Below are 25450 nucleotides of genomic sequence, written 5' to 3'. Positions count from 1 at the left end.
ATATATAAAAGACATTACTTTGCCACTTTCTCCACCCTTCTCAAAAAACCAGCCAACTCTTTCAGGTGCAGCAGTTGACTCAGAAGCTGGACTATAGACTATAGAGATTAAACTCGGAAGATTTGTCCCTACGTGTGTGACCTTGGACACGTCATTCATTCCCTCGGTTTCCTTATCAGCACCCCAAAGTGAACGCTCTTTGAAAACAGTAAAGGTGTACACATATCTTAGGGATTACACCTAAGAGGGTTAAGAATTTGTGCTTAATAATTGTCTCCTTAGAGGGACCACATCTAGAAACTAGAACTGAATACCTACATCTGTCAACATCTGACTCTTCAACAATTCTCTTTCCTCAAAGGGCATAACCAGAATCACCCCAGAAGCTGACTCCCAAGTGCTCCGTCCTCCCTCCACTCCTCCCCACCCTACTTCTAAAACAGGGAAGAAAGCAGCCTCGTCTCCTGCCCCCAAGCCACACCTTCGGAGGACCCACCCCAGGCACATCCGCTCTCTCCCCGCTCCCGGGGCACCAGGGGCCAACCGCGCCCTTCCCTCCCGCCCCCACCTAGAGGAGACTTCCCGAAGGCGTCCAGGCCCAAGCAGGGCAGGCGGCATTTACAAACCCGCTTTACGCCACTCGCGTAGGGTAACCTCGCTTACGCCCATAGGGCCCCGTTCCCAGCAACGTCCGCTCTGCCTGCCAGGACCAAACCCGAGTGCTTCAGTCACGGCCCAGGTGTGATCCCACGCCGCTTGTGCTCCGCGCGGGGCTACAAGGCTAGGACAGAACAGCCACACCTTACCAGCAACGGAGGCACTGACTGCAATTCCCACCTTGGAGCACTCTTCAACTCCCGGATCAATTCACTCCGGCGACGCCGGAAGGACCCGAGAGGAACCAGGCGTTGTCCGGAATCCTGCCCAGCCGGAGTCACGCAGGGGCCTATGGGGACTCGTAGTCCCGTTCACCCGCGTTGTCGGCAATTACTCTGCACTCAAGACTACAATTCCCGAAAGGCTGTGCGGCGGAGTCTAAGGCGATAGTGGGGACACTTCCAGCCAATAGTAGAAGAGTTTCCTGCCTTAGAGGGAGGAGCTGAAATGAAGAGGGTGCACGGAAAGAAGAGGAAGGGAGGGGTTAGCTGTCACCTGCGCCAATCAGGGTGTGGGGTGGGCGCCGGGCAGCTCAGCCATTGTGGGGGGCGGCTAGCGGACCCGAGGAAGGAGGGGAAGTGGGGTGGGTGGTAGAGTTGGAAGTAGGAAACATGGAGCTGCTGAGCTGTGCACGCAGGCGGAATGAACGCATCGGGAGAACCGCCGTGGTGGAGGGAGTGTGCCGTGTGGGGACGCTTCCTGGCCGGAGGGGCAGCATCCACTAAGGCGGCTGAGCCCGAGGCACATGGGCGGCCGAAACCTGCGAGTCGCAGAGGGTTAGACTAAGCTGGGCTCCTTGCGGAGGCGCCCGGGCGGAGGTGGGGGCGCAGCTCCATATGCGAGACCACGTGGTGAAGGACAGGGGTCCCCAGGGAAGAGGCATCGGCAGGACTGATGCAGAAGTGCAGGAGTCGGGTAGGTAGCAGGGTAGCTGCTACCCGCCGCCTCCAGCCTGGCAGCAGCTGGAACAGCAGGGGGAGGAGCTACAGCTGCCCAATTCGCCAACTGGAGGAGAGGGAGGCGGAGCTTGTGACCCTATCGCTGCCGAAGGTGCAGCCCGGACTGTAGCTTCCCGGGAGAGGAGACAGGCGCTGGTGCGGAGCGGTTCGCAGTCCTCTCAGCATCGGCTCCCGCACCCCACCAGGGGCTGCAGGTGTGTGGGAGGTAAGCGTGGGTTCCTCTTCTGGCGTCTGCACGTTGCCCGAGAGAAAGCGTCTTCCAATAGGAATTGTATCAACGGCTGAAAAGAGTATGAATAGGGTTACAGAAGTGGTGCAGATCCTTTTAGGTGAAATGTACCTTTTTGGACTTGGGTGGGAAGCAAAAGGTAACTTGACTCTGGGTGTAAAGGGCGTGGTTGGTGTTTTGGTTTTAGTTGTGCCTTGAAAACTGCCTGGGAGATCCAAAATTGAGGGAAATCCTGTTAATTCAGAACAAGGTGAATGTTATCGGTATTGGTGCGTAGCTGGTATAAAAATGATAATTGATACGGAATTACTTTAGAACTCTTACTAAGTAAATAACTTGACATTCTTCGATGTCTGCCCTTTACGTTGTTTTATCAGAGTATCTTGTTTTCCGACCTGTTTTCCGGGGTGGTTGTACTGCAGGTTCCTAGAATAGAAGGAGATGGTATTAAAGAAGCAAATGCAGGCAGGAATAATCAAGATGACTAAATCTGTCAGAAGTGTAACTTTTGCCAGCACTAATATAAAAATATGTTTTAGTAGATGGATATTGAGCTTTTCTTCCAGTGACTGGAATATTGAAACAAAGACAGGGATTCAGCCTACAGTGTACTTCAGTGCTGCTCCTAGTTCTCTCATTTGTGTCTGGTACTATTGTACATCAAAAAAAAAGTCAAGAATAAAGTACAAGGAAAGCCGTAAGAAGATCTTTTCTGTTTAAAGAGTATGTGCTAATTGATGACTCTTTGTATGTGTTATGAAGGGTTCAGAATTAAAACACATGTAATTGTATCATAAAATAAGTTTATTCTTGGTGTGAAACCCTGTGTGATTTCTTTTAATTTAATTAAATACTTATGGGTGAAAATACGTTGTAGTACTAGGTAAAGAAGAAAGATGTAGCCACCTTTGGGTAACTATGACAGTATTAACAGCTTTTTCTTTTTAGAGAAGTATGTAAAAAGCCATTTGCCCAGTTCTTTTTCTTTTTTAAAAAGATTCCACAGCTTTTAATCATAGTAGCATATTGCAGCATATTTTTCTGAAATGCTTTCATTGTGACAGTTGTGTTTTTCAGAGTGTGCCTGAATACTTTAATCTGGATTTTTTTTTTAACTCATCAATAAAATGGAGTAATTACCTTCTATTTTCTTGTTTTCATGCTTTCTCATTTACTTATGGTTTTCGGATTTTATTTCTGTAAGGCACAAAAAATTCCTATTTGAAAATAAATGGCTGGAAGGAATTCTCTTCATAGTTTGAAGTTCATTTCCACCAGTATGCTGCTACTAATAAATCTAAGTGGCTTATCAATATATTTACTCCTCCCCACCAACACCCCCCTTTACATTCTCGTATACCAGAGAAATGTAGGCTGACAGGTCTTAGAAAAATAGCTGCTTTAAATTTCCTCAAGCAAGCCAGGTAAGTATTAGAAGCAGCAGAGAGCTTAGAAGAAAAAGCAACAGTAGCCACTAAACTTAGCAGCCATGGTTAGGATCTGATTTTATCTTTGCTACATCAGTGGAGAATCTGTTAATCCAAATAGCTGATATGACCCAGTGAAAATGATTTTTGGGGGGAAAATGGGTGCTAGGTTATAATGAGGCTTGGAAAAGATTGTTTGCTCTGGTTATTTGTGATTAAGTGTATTGTTCTAAATCAGTTTTAAATTCTCTCTCAGACTCTGTGAGTGACTCATTTTGTGAAACTAAACATTTGCTGTCATTTATTCTCCCTGTGTAATAACAACAATACTGGCAATGAAGTTCTTTCAGAGCATTTATTTAAGATTTTTAAAAAGAATTTGTTGGAGATCAGTTCATAATCAGGTAAATGAGAGAAAATAAATAACAAGCTGTTGAAATTCAGATGTATGTTGAATCCCAACTATGTACAGGTCTTCTACTGAGTTATAATAAAGGATAGACTATCATTAGGAATGATGGAGCCTGTGGTGTTAGAGCACTGCAGTTTTCACCTCCTGGCAAGAGATGAATTCTTTTTATTATGTCAATGAAATAGGTTGGGTTCCTATATCATTTGGGATTAAGAAGGTCATGTTTTTATAAGGAAGGAAATCATTAGCAATATATGGTACTTGGGTATTTGTTACCTTGAACTCTTGACACATTTAAATTGATGTTCACATTAAATCTCAGGTGATCTGAAGACTGGTTGAATGTTACTGGTGTTGAGAAGGCTTAGTTCAGAATTTTATGTAGAGTGCTTCCTAGATTAAAAACTATTTATTCTGCTCTTGATTTTTACACTTTGTGTATGGCTATCAGTGAATACATGATATAGTAAGAAAAGAAAACCAACAGAGTGCAGACTGTCTCTTGAATGGATGATTGAGAAGCATGAATTTTTCTTTCTAACAGAATTCACTGATGACTTAAAGGTTCAAGATCAAGTGATTTTGGTGCAGTGGGGTGGGGTTAGGAACTTTGTAAGTGGGTATGGATATGAGGAAAACTATTTGAGAAACATACCTCTAGTAGGAACAAAGAGACTTTATCTTTTTCCTGCTGTTGTTGTTTTTAAATGCCTATAAGTGATTCCATGGCCTTTCCCCCACAATCATTTTAAGAGGCCTATATCCATAGTGGGATACAGTACTTTCCTACACTGTCATTTTAACTAGAGTCAGACTGACATTAATTCATTAGATTTTGAATGATCATGGGTTATTGAAGCAAAGCAGAAAATACCGTGCATGTATACAGTCACTTCTAAGTGAAACATTATTTGGATATAATGTTAAAAAGAAGTAAAAATTTAAAATGATGTTTTGCCCCTTAATAACAAAGTTATTTGAATCAGACACTAAAGATGAGCAAGAGTCACACACACATTGTCCCCTTTTAAAGCAAACTCCTAAGGTTAAACACTGCTTTGCAGATCAGGATTAATTATTATATAAAGGTAAAGATTCATTTTTGTTTTGTTTTTAATATTACCTCTTGTTTTCAGAATTTAGTTTTTAAAGGTTGGTGACTGTTTTAAGTAGGTTACTAGCTCCTGTTGACTATACACTTTTTTTTTTCTATCTCCTGCTGGTTCTGAACACTTTATGTCATGCTCAGCATAAAGAAGTAGCCCTCGAGCCACTTACTGAATTGGGACCCTTAACCAATACTTAAAAAAATGTATTCTATTGAATTTATTGGGTGGATATTCGTTAATAAAATTATATAGGTTCTGGTGTATAATTCTATAACACATCATGTGTATATTGTATTGTGTGTTCACCACCCCAAGTCAAGTCTCCTCCCACCGCCCCTGATCCCTCCTTTCCCTCTTTTACTTCCCTCAACCTCTTTCTCTCTGGTAATCACACACTTGTCTGTGTCTGTGAGGTTTTATTTTGTTTTTTGCCTTAATCCCTCACCTTTTTCACCCAGCCTCTCAACCCCCTCCCTTCTAACAGCTGTTGGTCTGTTCTCTATATTGAGTCTGCTGCTATTTTGTTTGTTTTGTTCACTAGATTCCACATATAAGTGAAATCATATATTTGTCTTTCTCTGACTGGCTTATTTCATTTAGCATAATACAGTGTGTCCGTAAAGTCATGGTGCACTTTTGACTGGTCACAGAAAGCAACAAAAGATGATAGAAATGTGAAATCTGCACCAAATAAAAGGAAAACCCTCACAGTTTCTGTAGGATGATGTGGCAGCATATGTGCATGCGCAGATGATGATGTAACACCGTATATACAGCGGAGCAGCCCACAGCCATGCCAGTCGAGATGTGGACGGTACAGAGGAAAGTTCAGAGTGTTCTGTGGCTCGCTAAATTCGAACCCGTGACCAAAGTGCAATGTGAATATCGGCGCATTTATAACGAAGCACCACCACATAGGAATAACATTACTCAGTGGGATAAACAGTTGACTGAAACCGGCAGTTTGGTGGAGAAACCCCGTTCTGGTAGGCCATCAGTCAGTGACGAGTCTGTAAAGGCTATACGGGATAGCTACCTAAGGAGCCCTGAAAAATCTATGTGTGAGCCCACATCAAACTGCACTGAATAAGTATGAAACTGGGAGAGTTTTCTTTTTATTTGGTGCAGATTTCACATTTCTATCGTCTTTTGTTGCTTTTCTGTGACCGGTCAAAAGTGCACCATGACTTTACAGACACACTGTCCTCTCCAAGTCCGTCCATGCTGTCACAAAAGATAAGATTTCCTTCCTTTTTATGGCTGCATAGTATTCCACTATGTAAGTATACTACAGCTTTTACCCTCAACCCATCTGTGTTTGGACACTGGGCCAATTCCAAATCTTGGCTATTGTAAATTACACTGCAGTGAACATAGGGATACATTTATTGTTTCAAATTAGTACAGTGGTACCTTGAGATACAAGTTTAATTCGTTCTGTAACCGAGCTCGTAAGTCAGTCAAGTCGTATATCAAACAAATTTCTTCCATTTAAAATAACTGAAATAGATTTAATCCATTCCAGCCCTGTGAAACATCCCCAAACCATCCTAAATTATGAAAAAGACATGTTTTTAATTAAGAAACACACATGTATACTTTACCAATGCATAACAAAATATATGAAATAAAAGTGTTATTTAGTACTGTATTCTTACCTTGGAGACAGATGAGTGCGGCTAACGGAGGTGAAGGGCAGAGGAGGAGGGAGGGAGGAAGGGATGCATGCACTATAGATACGTAAACTAAAACTGTACTTTCTTAACACTAAATGTAAACTAAAACTGCATTTTCTTTACTTTAAACAAAACTAAAACTGCACTTTATTTAAAATGAAACCACAAAAACTTAATTGTAAAAAATGCACTTTCTTTACTTTAAACTTAACCTAAGCTTAACATTACGTATTTTTCGTTTAATCATCACCTGTTTTTGCCTTTTTGGCTGCACTTTCGGCACTTTCACTTGCAGGACTTTTGAATAAAAATCTATCCAAAGAAGTTTGCTTTTCCCTGCCTTTTAAAATGTTACGGAAGTGTGACAAACAAGTGTCATTAAAAAGTGCTGAAGCACAACCAGTTGAAACTTTTTCTGGGTGTTTCTTTTCAATGAAACTTGAAGCTTCTCCCACATTGCCAGCATGTCTTTAATTTCACTTGTAGAAATCACTTTCTCCTTCCTCCGACCTTTCCTCCTCCTCACTACTAATCTCTTGCAGGAGCTCCGTATGTTGCATCATCTGTAGCTCCTTCAACTCCTCAGTTGAGAGTTCCTCCTCATGTTCCTGACGAGCTCGTTTATGTCACCCTCATCTACCTGCAGACCCATCGACTTTCCAAAGGACACAATCTCCTCCAATGCTTCTACCTTGGTCTCGGTCTCTGGTTCGAATCTTTCAAAGTCCCTGTCTGCAACAACATCAGGCCATAACTTTTTCCATGACAAGTTCAAGGTTCTCCTTGTAACCTCTTGCCATGCCAAGTCAATAATGTGTAAACCTATCATGATGATGCAGTGATCTTTCCAAAACCCTCGAAGGGTTAGATTTATATTCTGTCACCTCAAAGCAGTGGCGGAACAGGTACTTTGTGTAAAGCTTTTTAAAGTTGGAAATGACCTGCTGATCCATAGATTACAAGATTGAAGTCGTGTTGGGTGGGAGGTAGAGGACTTTCACGAATTTGAACTCATTGAGAATGTCATCTTCAAGACCAGGTGGGTGGGCTGGAGCATTATCAAGAATTAGTAATGCTTTCATTGGGAGTTTATTTTCTTGAAGATATTTCTTCACTGCAGGACCAAAGACGAGATTTACCCATTCAATAAAAAACTGCCGCATAACCCATGCCCTAGTGTTGGTGCGCCACATAACCTGCAGTTTTTCTTTAACAATCTTGTGAATCTTAAAGGTTCGAGGATTTTCAGAATGATACACTAGCAGTGGCTTTACTTTACAGTCACCACTAGCATTTGCACACAATGCAAGGGTCAGATGGTCCTTCATGGGTTTATGGCCTGGCAGCTTCTTCTCCTCTGTGGTGGTGAAAGTCCTCCAGGGCATTTTTTTTTTCCCAAACAATCCTGTTTCATTAGAGTTGAACACTTGTTGGGGGATGTAGCCTTCCTTTGCGATAAGTGCAGCAAAACGTGAGATGTACTCCTCAGCTGTCTTAACGACAGCACTTGCAGCTTCACCATGCCTCACCACCGAGTGGATGCCAGATCTCTTCTTGAAGTTGATGGTTCAAGTCGTTGTAAATAATACCTGCCTTTTTGCATATTACAGTTTCCGTCACTGTATCTCCTGCCAGCTCTTTCTCTTTCACCCACACCAGCAGAAGCTTCTCCATTTCTTCATGGATATTTGTCCTTAACTGGGACAGAATTGTAGTTCCTTTTGCTGGATTTGTGCTTTTGATGGCATCCTTTTGTTTAAGCAGGACTTTTTTGCTTTAAGTCACGAGCGGATATTTGAATCACGAGTTTCCACTACCATCCACTAGATGGCCTGCTGAACGTTCTGAAAGGGAGGTAGGAACAAACTTCCAAGGAAAAGTTTTTGTTGGAACAGCCTCTAAGTGAAAAGCAAGACAAGTGTGGCAAAAAAGCCAAAAGTCAGTGATTAAAATGATGATGATTAAGCAAAGTAAAAAAGTAGCAATTAAGTTTAGCCATAAAGTTACCTATCATACGTAGTGTATAAGTTAAAATTTGCAATTAAATGTAGCATTAAGTGTGTAGAGAGTAAGTTGTTAAGCAATAGTGCATGAAATGAAAACCTCCACCAGTCTCCTTCCCCTCTGCCAGCATCTTCGCCTGACCTTGAAGGTAAATACACTTCATAAACCAGTTTATTTCTTTATGTTCTCTCTTAGTGTGTGAGTGTGTGTGTGTGTGTGTGTGTATTTGTTATTTATAAAGTACATTTTCTTAAGGTGACAGAAGACAATTTGACTCTGGGTGAGGGGTATACAACATAATCAAAAGTCAAAATAATCTGGAGATGTTTTCTCAGAACATATGTACCCTGATTTATCAATGTCACCACATTAAAATTAATTTTAAAAAAGTACATTTTCTTATTTAAAAACATAAAACAAAATTTGTGTGGTTTTTGGGGACTGGAACGGATAAATCGCATTCCCATTACTTTAAATGGAGAAATTCAATTTGACACATGAGCAAATTGAGTCACGAGCTCGGCCATGAAACAAATTAAACTCATGTGTCAAGGTACCACTGTATATGGCTCACCACCATTTCACCTCACATAAAATGACTTTGTTGAATGAAACATCTATGAAGATCTTATTTCATTCTATAAAAACGGAATTTACTTATCCATTTTTCTAATCATTCCTTTTAAAAAAAAGAACAAGGAAAAAAGTCAGACTAATGGTGTCGATGTACATGGGGAGTTGGGCATTTTTTGTTTTTTGCATTTGACCTTGAAACATTAATCTGATTAGTGTTAGAATTAAGAATTCAAATATTTTTTCTTCTCATTATTTTAAGACCTGGAGAAGTCTAGTTAATTGTAAATAGTTCTTTAGCAGTAAATTTAATAATTGCAGATATTTGCTGTCTCTTGTATTTTAACATTTACTAATACACAGGTAGATACAAACTGGCATAAAATAAATGATTGATTAATTTTTCTTTCTCATGTTCTTTGTCATTACTCTTTTTTTCCTTCTTTTCCATGTGAGAGGAGGGGAGATAGAGAAGCAACTGATGCTCTGCCCATTATGGGGCCATGATTTCAACCAAGCTGTTTTTAGCACCTGAGGGGGAGGCTCAAGGCAGCCATCATCAGTGCCCAGGGCTGATGCATTCAAACCAATCTAGGCATGGCTGAGAGAGGGAAAAAAGGAAGAGAGAGCAGGTGGAGGGGGAGGGTAGAGAAGCAGATGGCCCCTACTCCTGTGTGCCCTGACCAGAAATTGAATCCTGGATATCCACACACTGGCTGATGCTCTATCACTGAGCCAACCAGCCAGGGCTAGCATTACTCTTAATGCTTAGCACTGTGTCTTGTGTAGAGTTAGCTGAGTTCATAACTGTCTTTACTAGAGCTTATTATCTTCAGAACTAAGGTAATTTCATTTGCCTTTATGTTTACTTTGTGAGTCGTACTCATAGTCTATACTTGTTAAATATTTTAAAAAATATTTGACGACCTATAATGAAATATCATGTTACATTTTTCACAGGTACAACTAGAAAAGTGAATTTTTCTTAGACATCTATTTTAACATCAAAGTCAGCCCTCTGCCCACAATAGTTGTTTATATATAACTAAATATAACTACTGCTATTTTTTGTTGGATTTCTGAAAGAATAGAGCAAGCATTGCTATGAAATGCAACCTTACATATGTGTGTATACTTTAGATACAGATTTATTAATTGGATGTCTTTTGGAATGTGTGTAGTTTCTTCTTGCATCTAGAAATATGTTAATGTAAAGATGTTCTTTTAAGTGACACTCCCCAAACATACACACACGATTTTTAGGACAAATTTTTTTTTTTGACACAGAAATAAAGACAGAGAATAATAAATAAATGTAATAGGCTTTATCTTAACTAAAATTCAACTGGTATTGAATGTTCTGTATTTAGTGAAATGGTTGCATTGAGAGGTCTTATTCAGGCTTATTATACCTAACGTCCATAGGCAGTTGTCATCTTTGAGCCAGCATGGAAAGGGATGAGTTCTGAGGTCTGGCACTGACAGTGCTCACTGCTGGCCTTCTGTACAGGGTATTTGCTGAAGTGTGTGCTTGGCAGTCCCTCAAGTCCATCACTGCTGCAAGGCCCGCTTCTGGCTCAGCCTAGGAAAGGAGTCTTCTGAGCTCCTTACAGCTCGTGATTTAGGGTAGGAAGGAAGGCAGATGGAATTTACTTTGACTTAATAACCTCACTTGCTTTAAGTGTATTGTTTTTCCCAGATATGGCTCAAACAGAGTTCTCAGTAACTTAGGTGTCAGAAAGTAAGCTCTATAGCACAATTCAATGATTATCTATCAACTGTATAGTTCATTTCCCCTCCCCACTCCTCTAGCATTTTGGCTTCTTTGAATGCACTCAGAAGAGCTCACTGACAAAGTTGATATTTTGCCCCACATTGGATTGCTTTTGTCATTTATTTAATAACTAAAATTATGTTTTGAAAGATGAATTTTATATGAGATCTTTTAACTATATAACTTGAAGAGTTAATTTTATTATTTTACCATCTTTAGTAGTATGCTATATAGATATGGTATCATGATGTATAATTTTGGCCATTTACTTGAATTAAATCAGTTATTGGAGCATTTAATTGTGAACTTCACAGAGCAATTTAAAATCATTGAAGCAGTTAATGTTTTTTAAATATATTCAAAAAGCCTGTTAAAAAGCCTCTACAAAGTATCCAAATTGCTTACAGATATTAAATTGCTTGCTCTATGTTCAGAGCAGGTTGAATTGTATTGTATATTATTATATTTGACATATAATACTGGATGAACTTTGTACAATATCAGTAGTCTCACAGCTATTTAACGATGGTATAATTTTTGTTTTTGCTAAATCAAGAAATGTTAAAGAAATTATATGTATTATGAGGTCTTGAGCACAGGGTACATTAAATCTAAAACAGAAAGGCGGCCCTGGCCAGTTGGCCCAGTGGTAGAGCGTCGGCCTGGCGTGCAGAAGTCCCGGGTTCAATTCCCGGCCAGGGCACACAGGAGAAGCGCCCATCTGCTTCTACACCCCTCCCCCTCTCCTTCCTCTCTGTCTGTCTCTTCCCCTCCCGCAGCCGAGGCTCCATTGGAGCAAAGATGTCCAGGCGCTGGGGATGGCTCCTCCGCCTCTGCCCCAGGCGCTAGAGTGGCTCTGGTCGCAACAGAGCGGACGCTGCGGAGGGGCAGAGCGTCGCCCCCTGGCGGGCGTGCCGGGTGGATCCCGGTGGAGCGCATGCGGGAGTCTGTCTGACTGTCTCTCCCCGTTTCTGGCTTCAGAAAAATACAGGAAAAAAATGAAAAAAAAAAAAATTAAAAAAAGTAAAATAAAACAGGCAATTTTTTTCTGTATTTCAAAGTTCCTGGTATGTTCTTTTAAAATAAAATGCTAATAACTTAAAATTGTAAAAGCCCCACTATTCATGTTTTAATATAATAATAGGTTTACCTAATAATTAGTAATATGAAATTAAACATTTTGAGAGAGAAATATTTTTATTCAAGATTATCTTTGAAGCAAATTTTTATACATTATGTGGCCCAAAAGTAATTAGCAATTAAAAAAATAATTTTAACATATCTTAATTAAAAATGCTTTCAGCTGAAAATTTTATGCTCAATGAAATGAAACAATAGGGATAATTGTTTTAGAACAAGACATATAGAGGAAAGTCATTCTTTCCTTTTCGTTTAGAGGCTCAGTGTTATCAGGGTTTTGTCTCCATGCCTCTCTCCTGTTTGCTGCTGCAGATGGCTGTTCTGCTGATTCAGATACCACATTCCAGTTCAGGGCAGGAATAATGAGGAATGGGTATACCTATTGAGCCTTTCTCTTTTAATCAGGATATAAAAAACTTTCCCAGTGACATCCACCAAATGTCTGCTGTGGACCTACTGGCCCATAGCATGTCACTGCTCCTCTCTTTAAGGGATGCAGAAATTTTAAGGATTTTTAGCTTCATAAACAGGGGAACAACTGTGGTCTGAGAATGATTTTTGAGTAACCAGTCAATAGGTTTAGCTGTAGTCTGGTAATTAAAACCATGTCAACTTTAAATTGTATTCCTTATTCTGACTCAGTGCCTCCTGCTTGCTTGTTTAATCTGCAGAATAGGAAATTCTAATCTTCATACACAACTTTTCACTTCTGTGACTACCAAATTTCAAGTTGCAGGCAAAGGCAGTCCTCAGAGACGTGGTATCTTTGGTTAAACAGTCATCTAGAAGTACAATGTTCAATATGTGTCCTGTACTCTTCATATACAGTAACACTGGAAAAGATGCTTTTATCATAAACATTAAAATTATAAAAATATCTCTATATAGACTGCATTTGAGAATTTAGGTATAAGGCAAATAAAAGAACAAGTGAGTATTAGGATTCTTTTAAAAAAAATTTGTTTATCTGCCTGAAAAAGCAAAATATGCTATTGTTTCATAGAGAGGAATTCACTCTAAATTTTTTTAATTCTGTAAAATGTTATTACTCATTTTTTAAATTAAAAAATATTATTGATACCTCTACAGCAATTATTACCTAAATTATGACTCATTCTAACAATGACACATCTTGGACTTATGTTTTTAATAAGTTATAATGCTTTGAAATTGGAATGTCTGAGGAGAAAATTGAAGCAGAAAAAAACAAATTCTTATTTTTTTCTACATTAAAAAAACACAATCAAAGGTGTTGACCATAGAACTTTAACTGTTTTCTGTATTTACATATCAATACTTTATTGTCCCACATTTATACTTTATCATGTGACCTTAGGTGAATGCCTTCATTGGAACAAAGTTTTCAGATATAGTTATATATAAATTTGTAAATTACATTTACAGTCAGCACAGAGTACAGTGCTATAAAGATATACAACAAAATAGCTTTATGCTTCATATGGGAAATAATACAATAATCAATGCAGGAATAAGCTGTTTCATGAATGCACAGCTGTAAACCTACTTTTGCCCCTCCCTGGATATGAAATCACTTATTCCTTGGCATAATCTTTTATCAACATATTTAGCAAGAGAAGACATTGCAAGATATATGAATATAAAACAAGGGTAGGCACCTTAGGACTGTGGTATTGTGAGAGTTACTCTGGTAGAAGTACAAAAGCAGAAGAATTGCTCTCTGTTGTCATCAGGGAAGGCTTTGAGAAGTAGAAATAGAGCAGCTTGGTACATTGCTTCAAAGGAGGGAACGGCAAGCTACAGCTTGCAGGTTCACTACGTTGTTTTTGTAAGTCAGTTTTTATTGGAACACGACTATGCCTGTCATTTACATTTCGTTAAGGTTGCCTACTTGCTACAACAGCAGACCTGAGTCATGAAAAAGACCGCTTGGCCCACAAGCCTAAAATATTTTCTGTCTGACCCTTTAAATAAAGTTTGTCAACCACTGGTTAAGTGTGTGAGCTCTGCAGTCAGATAAAACTAGGTTTAAATTTGGTTTTGTAATCTGTAACTTGACTCTGTTTACAGTGACATACTAATTTTATATTATTATGACTAATTATTTTAAATGACCTTTAACTTTTAATTTAAAGGGAGATTTGAAGCTCTAAATTTAAGTACTTCCTATCCCTAAAATAAATATTTAGGAAACTATGAAGAGTATAATTTTTTTAATATAAATTTTTCTGTACTAAAATTTTTCCTTATATTTTTAGATATTTTACTCATTTTAAAGAGGGGAAAGAGAGAGAGAGAGAGAAGTGGAGAGGAGCAGGAAGCATGAATTCCTATATGTGCCTTGACCAGGAAAGCCCGGAGTTTCAAACCACGTACCTCAGTGGTCCAGGTCGACACTTTCTCCACTGTGCCACCACAGGTCAGGATATTGTTAATTTATTTTAGGGAGAGACAGAGAAAGAGAGAAATCAATTTGTTGTTTCACTTATTTATACATTCATCACTTGATTCTTTTATTCTTTTTTAAGGGGAATCTGATTTAAAACAATGTATTGACTGCTTTTAGACAGAGGGAGAGAGAAAGAAGCATTCATTTGTTCCACTTGTGCATTCATTGTCTGACCAGGGATGGACCTGCAACATTGGTGTTTGTGGATGAAACCTTAACCAACTGTGCTAAACAGCCAGAGAGAAAGAGTATCATTTAATCATAGGGAATTTTCAAGAGTTGCGTAAGATCTTGTGTAGGGACAAGATTGATTATAAGAGCCAAACAAACTAAATACACTGCTCACAAAAATTAGGGGATCATGGAACATGCAGATACTCCAGTACTTTCAGCCTTTAGTATAGTGCATTTTCACCCATGAAATAAAAGTTGGTTTTGCATCTCATTTGCATAGTTGAACAACATTTTTGACTTGTCGTTTTCTTATGTTCTTGTTTAATAAAAAAATAAAATGCTTCTTGTTTTAATCACTTCATATTCCTTTTGAAATATCTCCTAATTTTTGTGAGCAGTAGATGTGGGAAAGTAAAGCCTAAACTTTAAAATACAGTTACAGCCTGACCAGGCGGTGGCGCAGTGGATAGAGTGTCGGACTGGAGTGCGGAGGACCCAGGTTTGATACCCTGAGGTCGCCAGCTTGAGCGCGGGCTCATCTGGTTTGAGCAAAGTTCACCAGCTTGGACCCAAGGTCGCTGGCTCGAGCAAAGGGTTACTTGGTCTGCTAAAGGCCCACGATCAAGACACATATGAGAAAGGAATCAATGAACAACTAAGGTGTCACAACGAAAAACTAATGATTGATGCTTCTCATCTCTCTCTGTTCCTGTCTGTCCCTATTTATTCCTCTTTCTGACTCTGTCACTGTAAGAAAAAATAAATAAGTAAATAAAATAAAATACAGTTACAGGCATACCTTGGAAATATTGCAGGTTTGGTTTCAGACCACAGCAATAAAGCAATCATGCAATTAAGCAAGTCACACCAATTTTTGATTTCCCAGTACACATAAAAGTTAGGTTTATAATATGTGATAGTCTATTAAGTGTGCAATAGTATTATATCTAAAAACACAAATTTACACACCTTAAATTTAAGAAAAATATTTTTAATGCTTTCCTTGCTAGTAAATGCCAACCATCATCCAAGCTTGTTGGAAAACTGGGACCAATATAGACACCCTACGCAGGATTGCCACAAACTTCCAATCAGTAAAAACAGTATCTGTGAAGGGCAATAAAGTGATGGATGTCTATAATTAAGACCGAACAGTATATTAACTATTGTAGGAAGCCATGCCATTCAATTAAAAAATAAGTTAAGAAAATTTATTAAAACTTAAAGGAAAATGATATTTAAAAGTGAATATAGAAAAGAGGGGACATCACTACCAAGCCTACAGAAATAAAAGATTATTAGGGAATACATAAATAGTTATATGGTAACAAGAAGTTAAATAATCAGGATGAAATGGACAAAATGCTATAAAAATACAGGCTACCAAATAGAAAATCTAAATATAGACTCAAAAATCCTCAACAAAATACTAACAAATCAAATCTAGCAACAATTAAAAATTATATGCCATGATCAAATGAGATTTATTCCAGGAACTTGAGGTCAGTTTAACATGAAATAAATTAATGCAATATACTGTATTAATTGAGTAAAAGACATGATCATCTCAATAGATGCAGAAAAACATTTAATCCCAACACATTTTAATGATGAAAACACTCAACAAACTAGGTATAGAAAGGAACCTCCTCAGCCTGATAAAGAATATCTACAAAAAACCCACCACTAACATAATTTTTAATGGTGAAAGACTGAATATTTCCTCTTAAGGTCAGGAATAAGAGAAATATGTCTACTATTCAATATTGTAGTAAAGATTCTAGCAAAGGTAATTAGGCAAGAAAGAGAAGTAAAGAGCATCCAGGTTGGAAATAAATAAATAAATCCATCTCTCACAGATGAAATATCTTGTATATACAAAATCCTAAGTAATGCACGCGTGCGCGCGCACGCACACACACAAAATTTACTTGAACTAATAATGAAGTTCAGCAAGATTGCAATATATGGGCTCAAGATAAATCAACTTTATTTTTATACTATGAACATTTTTATAGTTGTGAACATTCAAAAATGAAATTTAAAAAATAATTTATTTACAACAGCATCAAAAAGAAATACTGAGGAGTAAGTTTAACAAAGGGAATATAAGAATTGTACACCAAAAACAAAATGATGCACGAAATATCACTAAAAGAGATTAAAGAAGACCTAAATAAATGGAAAGATAGCTCATGTTTCTGGATTGAAAGACAATATTGTTAAGATAGCAATATCCCCTGAATAAATCTACAGATTTAACGCATTAAAATATCAGCAACGGTTTTTTGCAAAAATTGAAAAATTAATCTTAAAACTTATGTGCAAATGCAAAAGACCTAGGCCTATATGTTTATATCAGTGGAATAGAATTAGTAGTTCAGAAATACACCCTTACATTTATGATAAATATATTTTTGACAAGAGAAAGGACACTCTTCAATAAATATTGTACATAATATTGAGAGAAATGATATTCACATTTTTAAAAAAATGAAATTGGACCCTACTCAACACCAGATACAAAAATGTAATTCAAAGGGATCACAGGCCTAATCATAACAGCTAAAACTATGAAATTCTTAGAAGAAAATGGGTAAATTGTTACCTTGGACTAGTCTGTGGATTCTTAGAAATGTCACCAAAAACCCAAATGACAAAAGAAAGTATAAATAAATTGGACTTTATCAAATTGAAAACTTTCATGTTTCAAGGACACAATCAGGAAAGTGAAGACAAGCCACAGAATGAGAGAAAGTATTTGCAAGTGAAATATTTGGGAAAAGCTTCTATCCGAAGGCTGTAAAGAATTATTACATCTTGGCTGGGTAGCACAGAGAGTATCTTCCTGATAAACCAGGGTTGTAGGTTCAATTCCTGGTCAGGACACATACAAGAATCAACCAGTGAATGCAAGAGTAGAATTTTGTAATTAAAAAAATCTTTTAATTAAAAAAATAGACAACCCAATTAAAATAGGCAAAGGATTTAAATAGACATTTCTTTATCCAAAGAAGAATACAAATGCCCAGTAAGTACATGAAAAGATACACAACAACATTAGTCACTAGGGAAATGCAAATCCATACCACAATGAGATACTTCTTCACATCCTCTAGATTGCTAAAATAAAAAACATAGACAATAATAAGTGTTAGAGAGGATATAGAACCATCATAAATTCTTGGTGGGATTATAAAAGGGCTCAGCCACATTGAAAAAACAGTTTGGATAGTCCTCAAAATGTTAATTATTTTGTTAGCATATGACCCAGCCATTTCTCTCTAGGCATATATATATACCTTATAGAATTGAAAAAAAAATATTCACACAGAAACCTCTACAGAGATGTTTTTAATACCATTATTCATAATAGCCCCAAAGCAGAAAACAACCCAATATCAGTGAATGAATAGGTGAAGTGTTGTATAGCCATACAATGGAATATTAATTGATTATAAAAAGCAATGAAGAACTGACATGCTGCAACATGAGTGATTTCTGAAAACATGCTAAACACAAACAGCCAAACATAACAGGCCACATTTTTTTTTCCTTTAATTTTTGGTCATTTTTAGTATAGTCACAGCATAGTGCAACTATCACCACTATCCAATTCCAGAACATTTTCTTATCACATTTTATATAAAATACTCAGAATAGTCCAGTTGATAAAGACAGAAGGTAGGTTAGTGCTCAGTGATATGGTAATGGTTAATGAGAGTTCTTTCTAGGGCAATAAATGTCCTAAAATTAGATAATGATGATGGTTGTAAAACTAATGAACATTAAAAATCACTAAATTGTACTACTTAAAAAGATACATGTAAAAATAAGTGAATATAATATATATATATATATATTTAAAATAAGGAAGAGTTATGGAAGATTTGATTGCAAGGAACCCAGTCTAGCAGATAAAAGTAAAATATAGTAGAAGAAAATATTCTCATTTTATATCATTTGACCTCAGAAAAACAGTCAAAATTAATGAACAGAGACTGAGATCTAACCATACTTTGTTTAAAGTTGTGTTTTTATTTAAATTTTAAAATGAAGGAGAAAGAAAACAAAAACCTAAACAACTCCAAACAAAAATAAAGAGAGTGGAAATAGCAGCTTGTCATCAGACTTTTCTTCAATACTTCGAAGGTAATGCAACCATGTATATGGAATGGCAATGAAATAAGTTTATGACTCAAAACTGTTTATACAAATGAGCTGTGATTCATTATGCAATAGAAGAACAGATCCTGGCTGGTTAGCTCAGTCGGTTAGAGTGTCATCCGAAATACCAAGGTTGTGGGTTAAATCCCTGGTCAGGGTATATACAGGAAGCAAACAATGAACGCACGACTGGATGGAACAATGAATGCTTTTCTCTCTCTCTCTTTCTCTCCCTCTCTCCCTTTCTTTTTCTTTCTAAAATCAGTCAATTAAAAATACTGAACAAATTTCTCAGTCATACGAGTGAACACACATACCAACACCAACAACAAATGAGTACTTTAATATAGAGACTGTAAAGTAACGAAAGAAATGACATTTAAATTGTTTCTGCTACTTTGTTTTAAAACAATATGTTAAAAATAATTCTATAAAAATAGGATGCCTATGGTAGAAAAAATAATATTGTGGATCAAATACTCCAAGGTCACTTCAAAAGCACAGGGGAAATATAAGGTCTACCGGAAAGTTCTGTCCGTTTTTGGAATAAAGCAAAATACAAATTTTTCTTACCGTCAATAAACTTTATTAAATAATATAATTGCCATTATTTTTAATGATTTCTTGCCAGTGTGAGGGCAATTTGTATATCCCAGTTTTGAAAAATGTCTTATCTTTTGTTGCGAAAAATTGAACCAGTGCTTGTTTGATATCTTCTTCATCTTTGAATTTTTTGCCCTTCAAAAAATTTTGTAAGAACAAAAACAAGTGATAGTCGGAGGGTGCTAAGTCTGGGGAATATGGTCGATGCGACAGACATGCTTCTGTAGCATTTCTTCCTTGTTGAAATTTTATAGTTGTAAAAATTACAGTGGCGTAAATGAACTTTATCAGTAGCCATGGGTACACTATCGCTTCACACATAAGACTAACGTGAATCAACTTTGTGTTAGTTAATTTGCTACGTTAGTATGTATACATTAAGTGATAAAAATAGAGAGGCACACTAGCGCCAAATAAACGTGCTTACGTGTAGAAACTTGTGATAGAAACAGACAGAACTTTCCGGTAGACCTTATATATTTAGATGCCTTATTTTATGACTAATGGAGTCAGTAGATGTTGATTTATATTTCACATTCATAGAAAATATATATTGAAGAACAAAGAGAAATATATACATTTTAAAATCAAAGAAAAAGAGTAAAGTAGAACCATGACAATTACCAACGAAATTGGTCCTTCATTGAAGGTAGACACAGCCATGCTGGGTGGAAAACAAAATCAAACTTTTTTAGCTTTTTAAAGAAACTAAAAAACAAAATAATACCAGTTGAAAGTAAAAAGATGGCAAAACATTAATAGACAATAATCATTAAAAAATATAGGGTGGCCATATATGTCAGAGAAGAATATTAAAGCCCCCCCCCCCAAATTTAACCTGGTCAAAAAAAGGTAATTTAAGGTATTTGGTAAAGAATTAATAGCTATGAGCTTATTTATACTGGTCATATAGAATTAAAATACATAAAACAATCTGAAAAAACACATGAATTTGAGGGAAACAAGTAAATATAGAAAGTGAAGAATAAGGAAAGGACAAAAATGGACTTGGGAAGAACCAGAGTTAATGATAGTGGCCCAGATCTGATAGCAATGATAGAGGTTTGAGGGAGAGTTGAAATGCAGAATCAACATTTTTTGTCCCTCTATTAGATACAAAACAGAGACTACAAAACAAGACAGAGTCAACCCACTGTTAATTGTGTGTGTGTTTACTGTCTCTGAATGCCAATTCTTCATAATCACCAACATACTCTATTGTTTTAACTTGGAGCTAAGGAGGAATAACTAAGGAAGTTATGAGTCTAAGCAGTAAGAGCAGAAAGAATAATTGTGGTAGTTCAAAAAGTAATGATAGTTTACATTTAAAAATGGTTAAGATGGAAAAGTTTTTATTTTTTACCATAATAAAAATATGTAAAGAAGAAATTTTTAAAGAGTAATAATTATAAATCAGATGAAGCACTTAAAATGTTTGTCTTAAAAGGATTCTATTCATTCATTGCTTCATATTATAAAAAGAAATGACTTATTGAGACAATGATACATCACTATGTAAAAATTCTCACCTTGCTTCTAGATTAAAGAATTCAACTTTAATCTGTCCCATTTTCTCTTTTGTTTTTGTTGTTATTCTCATATGTTATTCCACCCTAATTAGGAAATTTTAGTTTTGGATTTGACACCTGCTTCTTAACCACCACAAAACATTAATTATGCTTACTGACCTTATAAAAACATAATGTTCAGCTAGCTAGCAAGCATGAATTATCCATCATTGCAAATTATTAACCATCTATTACAAACTAGAATTAACTACTACAGTATCTTTATACAAGTAAAGACAACAATTTGATTATAAGGCTGACAAAAGCATAAACCCAGCTTCACTTTAAATATAAAATGTGCACCAGCACATGTTTGAAGTTATGTTTTCTTTCTTCCCTTTAGAATAACTTGTAAATGAAGGCCTTTAACAGGAAGGTCTCACTTATCAAAGTGATCCAGAATTCCCACCAAAACATATCTCAGAGCCCAGGAAATAAGTTTCCCAATCCAGCCAAATTTTTTGCTATAAAATTCACTGTATTTGTCCTGTAATCTTGTAAACCCTCATTCAGAGCCTGTTTACTTTAATAAACTGTTTATTTTACTGCTGGACAATGATTAACACTTTAACAAATGAACAATTATTTAATGATATAAACCTATCAATATTAATGGCGGGGGAAAACGATGGAACTAAAGGAGCCCAGTTGTCTAAAGCGTACAAGTCCTGATACCTCAGTCAAGTGCAGTGTGCATGCGTCCTGGGCAAATGCTCATTAGGTATTGGTTGCATGAGTGAAAAACAGCAAGTTCAGACTGATGTCCTTCAGACATTTCTAGTTTTTTGAAGGAAAAAAGGTGTATTACATGTTTTCTTAAAGTTTCAGGCAAATGGTGAAAGAAAATTTGGTGCCTAAGTAGTAAATTCATAGCAATCAACAAAACACCCAGCAAGGGTGCCTTATTTTCAGAAAAATTAAGAAAACAAAGTGTAACTACATATTTCTATTTATACACATTCAAAGTCCTGGTTGTTAATTGTGACACATTTATTTTAGAGATGCACATGTAAAATGACTAGTTATACATTATGTTATAGGCTTTCTTTTTTCCAGGTTGAATTTAGGAAGCTCTACGAGTAGTACTATTTCAGCAGCACAGTTTAGCATGGGAAAATCAGAACAGGATTATTGCACATAGAAATTAATGAAATGAATAAGGCAAGCTGAGCAGTGAGTTTATAGTCACATGCCTGATGCTTGTTTACACATCATGTGCAAAGTCGCATTAGTACATGAAGAGAAAATGAAAGGTACTAAGGGAATAGTGGGTGTTGCCAAAGGGAAATCCAGAGTATGCACTGTACTATTTTGTTTTGTTTTCTGAAACTGAACTTTTCCCATGACCTAAGCACTGTGCACGTGTCTTTACATACATACATGCTCCCCACCTAATTTTTATAATAGTTCTATGACATGAGTACTATGATCTCCACTTTATAGGTGAAGAAAGTACATCAGAGGAAGTTCTGTGGGTTACTCCAGGTTTCACCACTTTTGTACCAGGTTTGCATTTGTTTCTGGCCTAAACATGGTATTTCCATAAAGGACACTGCAGTTACTATACCATGTTTTGTGTATTGCACCTTGCAATATACAGCCAGAAAATCTTCCATTCTTAAAATGTTAGGACATTTACAATTATAGGTGTGACTCTTAAAAATAGTAAAATCAACATATAAAAATTTTAACTGTCGACAAGGTAGAATATGTCCAAGGTGATAATACAAAAAAAAAAAAAAATCCACTTCAAGATTACATTAAATCATGTGTCTCAAACTGTCAACTTGGCAAGCTGAAATTCTCCCATACCATCACAAACCAACTGAATTCTTTTGCAGTTTATGTTTTAGAAGAAAAAAATTTTAGTGATGAACACCCTCCCTTTTCAGTTGCCACAGACTCCACTCCTCTGTTACATCGGTCCAATTCACACATCTGACGTCTGAGTTTGTAATCTCAGCTTTAAGTCATGAGCCCTTGGTAAACTGAAAATATGCTATTGAATTATTAACAAATTTTTGAAATATGTCTCTGACAAAATGAATTAGACCTGTGATTATGCAAAGTAACTCAAACTCTATCAGAATAGTTTTTCAAGCTAAGATTAAATTATAGAGCAGTCAGCCAGCCAGCCATGTATATTAATTTCCTTTAAACGTTTTCTCACTATAGAAAGAAGGACATTAGAATTTTTTTAAGGCCAGATGGAAAAGTTGAGATGTGTAAAATTGCACTTGCTTGCCCTGCTGAATCTAAAGATTTACCAGGAAATAATATTGAGGCTATCAGTTTTCAGAATATGGTGATAAATTGTCAATGGCGTTTTCAGGCTGTCAGCTTAATTGCCAGGATGAAACTAATGTAGTAGTATGCAGCACAGTTTGTTCTAGTATCTTGCAAAAGAAGCCTCTGATGGTAGCAAAAGATTATTCCTCAGGTATGAAGGAGCAACAATTTAAAACCTTTCCATCTTATTATATAAATAGATTTTGTTTCAAATTGTGTTTATAAAATTGAACTTGATGCAATTTCCAAAATTTGGCTCTTTTTGACCTACAAAAAAAAAAGAGAGAGACAATTCACATGGTTCAGCCACATACATCAGCTACTCCAACCTAGAGTGTTTTGTTCCAAACTGAGAAAGTGTTTTTCCACAGAAACTAAAATACATTTTGGTTTCTAGGTTAGTTATAAACATGCATTGTGTGCCCGCTTTCTGCCAGGCCCTATGCTTACATGAACGATCATTTTCTCTCTTCATCTTCCAAAGTCTTGCAAGTGTTGGAATTTCCCAGAGCTTGACCATCTCTTCTCCACACTCCCCAGGAATTTCCTCATCCTGGTAGTCTGAACTGTGAGCACTCCCAATGCATCTGTCCCAGCCTTGTCCTCTGAACTCGAGCCTTGCTTATCAAGCTACTTCCTTCACTCCCCCAGTAACTGGCTCGAGCTTTTCAGGTTTACCTATCCAACCCAAAATTCCTGATCCTGTCGCTCACCCTTCTCTGCTCCTTGTCCATTCTTCTCCATCACAGGGAAGGGCACCCCCACCCACCCAGATGGTCCAGGAGAAACCTGGGTGTCATTCTGACTCACCCTTCCTTTCCATTATTTATGTCCTTCAGTCTGTCTCTTAAATAAGAATGTCCACCAGGCTATTTACTCCTTTTTTGTCTCCATTGCAGCCACCGTTATCCAAGCCACTATCTTCTTTCATCTGGATTATTTCAATAACCACCCAGTTTTTCCTTAGGCTTCTACTCTGGATTCCCTATAACCCATTTTGTACTTAGGTTGTTAAATGTTCTGCATTTAGGAGAAAAGGCAACGTCTTTGCTGCGTCCAAAGCCCTGTATGATCTGTCTCCACCTACTTAACCCAGCCTCCTCTTTCCCTTTTGTTGACTGATTTCTTTCAGCACCTCCTGTTCTGAAATCTCTTTCCTGCCCCCAGGACTTCATTTTTCCGTGTCTGAAATACTGCTTCTCTCCTTAATTCATTTATCCTTCATGACACTTGCTCAGAGAGGCCTTCCCTGAGTCCTTCCCCAACCTAAAGTAGGCCCCATGACTCTTTCATATAGCACATTATTTGGTGCTCCTCATTGCATTAACACAGTTTGCAGTTGATACTGGTGTGTGTTTATTGGGCTGATTAAGCTCCACAAGGCAGGGCCCTTGTCTGCTGTACTATCGTTGTGTCTAGGGCCCAGTACCTCCTGGCTGCTATCTGCTGCAAGTGAAAGCAATCTGTCTTGGATGGTGGGGCTTGAAGAAGACCAGCTTGTTCAGAAAAGGATGTGACAGTGAAGGCCACTGGAAGTGGGGTATATAGGACATGGAACACAGTCTAGCCTCAAATGTCATCTTATTTTGGGTGAGTTAACTTTTCTGAGCCTTTAGATTGTAAGCTTTTGAAAGCAGATAGCTTTGTCTCTTTGTTCACTGCCAGATCACCAGCACCTAGAAAAGTGCCTAGTAAATAGTAGATACTTAATAAATATTTGTTGAGTGGATGAACTGTTTCCTCTTTTGCAAAGTTTCTTTCTTGTGACACTGTGAGGAGTTTAATGAAAGAAAACATAGAAGGTGCTTAGTACATAGCAGGTATTCAATAAATGCCAGAAACCTTAATGCCTTTTTCAAAACGTAATTTTGATTTATTTTATTTTTTTTATTTACACCAGTGATTCCCAAAAGTACTGGACCCCCATGAAGATTGAGAATGGGGCAGGGGGCAGAGGGCAGGGGGCAGGGCCCTGGAAGGTGGTTTCATTAGATAAAATTCTGCATCTTTTTGCAAACTACTTAAGCTTGTTCCTCACTTCCACTGTCTACTACAGAGTAGCTATTTTGATTAATTTTTTAATCTGTAATAATGGCCAGTTTTATTCCCCTGGCTAAGAGATCCAGAGTTGACTTGAGGTTTATATTTTAATAGTTATTTCATCAAGAGTTTAGGTGCCCCATTGCCCTTATAAGCTGGTTGTAGAATTTGACTCTTACTTATTAAAAATATTTAATTTTGTCTGTGACTTGTGTTCATTA

General features: G+C 37.2%; 2 protein-coding genes across 9 annotated transcripts in view; one reads left to right on the top strand and one right to left on the bottom strand.

Annotated features, from left to right (window-relative positions):
* Window positions 1–958, bottom strand: part of PDCD10 (programmed cell death 10) — a 48422-nt gene extending 47464 nt beyond the window's left edge. Inside the window, exon 1 of one of the 5 annotated variants that reach the window (XM_066241225.1) lies at window positions 807–958. The gene's annotated coding sequence lies outside the window, so the exon portion shown is untranslated. The other 4 variants (XM_066241229.1, XM_066241228.1, XM_066241227.1 and 1 more) reach the window with 4 other exon arrangements.
* Window positions 959–1582: 624 nt separating this feature from the next.
* Window positions 1583–25450, top strand: part of SERPINI1 (serpin family I member 1) — a 126953-nt gene continuing 103085 nt past the window's right edge. Inside the window, exon 1 of one of the 4 annotated variants that reach the window (XM_066241286.1) lies at window positions 1583–1821. The gene's annotated coding sequence lies outside the window, so the exon portion shown is untranslated. The remainder of the gene's footprint in view (window positions 1822–25450) is intronic. The other 3 variants (XM_066241287.1, XM_066241284.1, XM_066241288.1) reach the window with 3 other exon arrangements.

The sequence above is a fragment of the Saccopteryx bilineata genome, chromosome 8 (assembly GCF_036850765.1).
Source record: "Saccopteryx bilineata isolate mSacBil1 chromosome 8, mSacBil1_pri_phased_curated, whole genome shotgun sequence".
NCBI classification, from domain to species: Eukaryota; Metazoa; Chordata; class Mammalia; order Chiroptera; family Emballonuridae; genus Saccopteryx; species Saccopteryx bilineata.
This window is presented reverse-complemented; position numbering and strand designations above follow the sequence as displayed.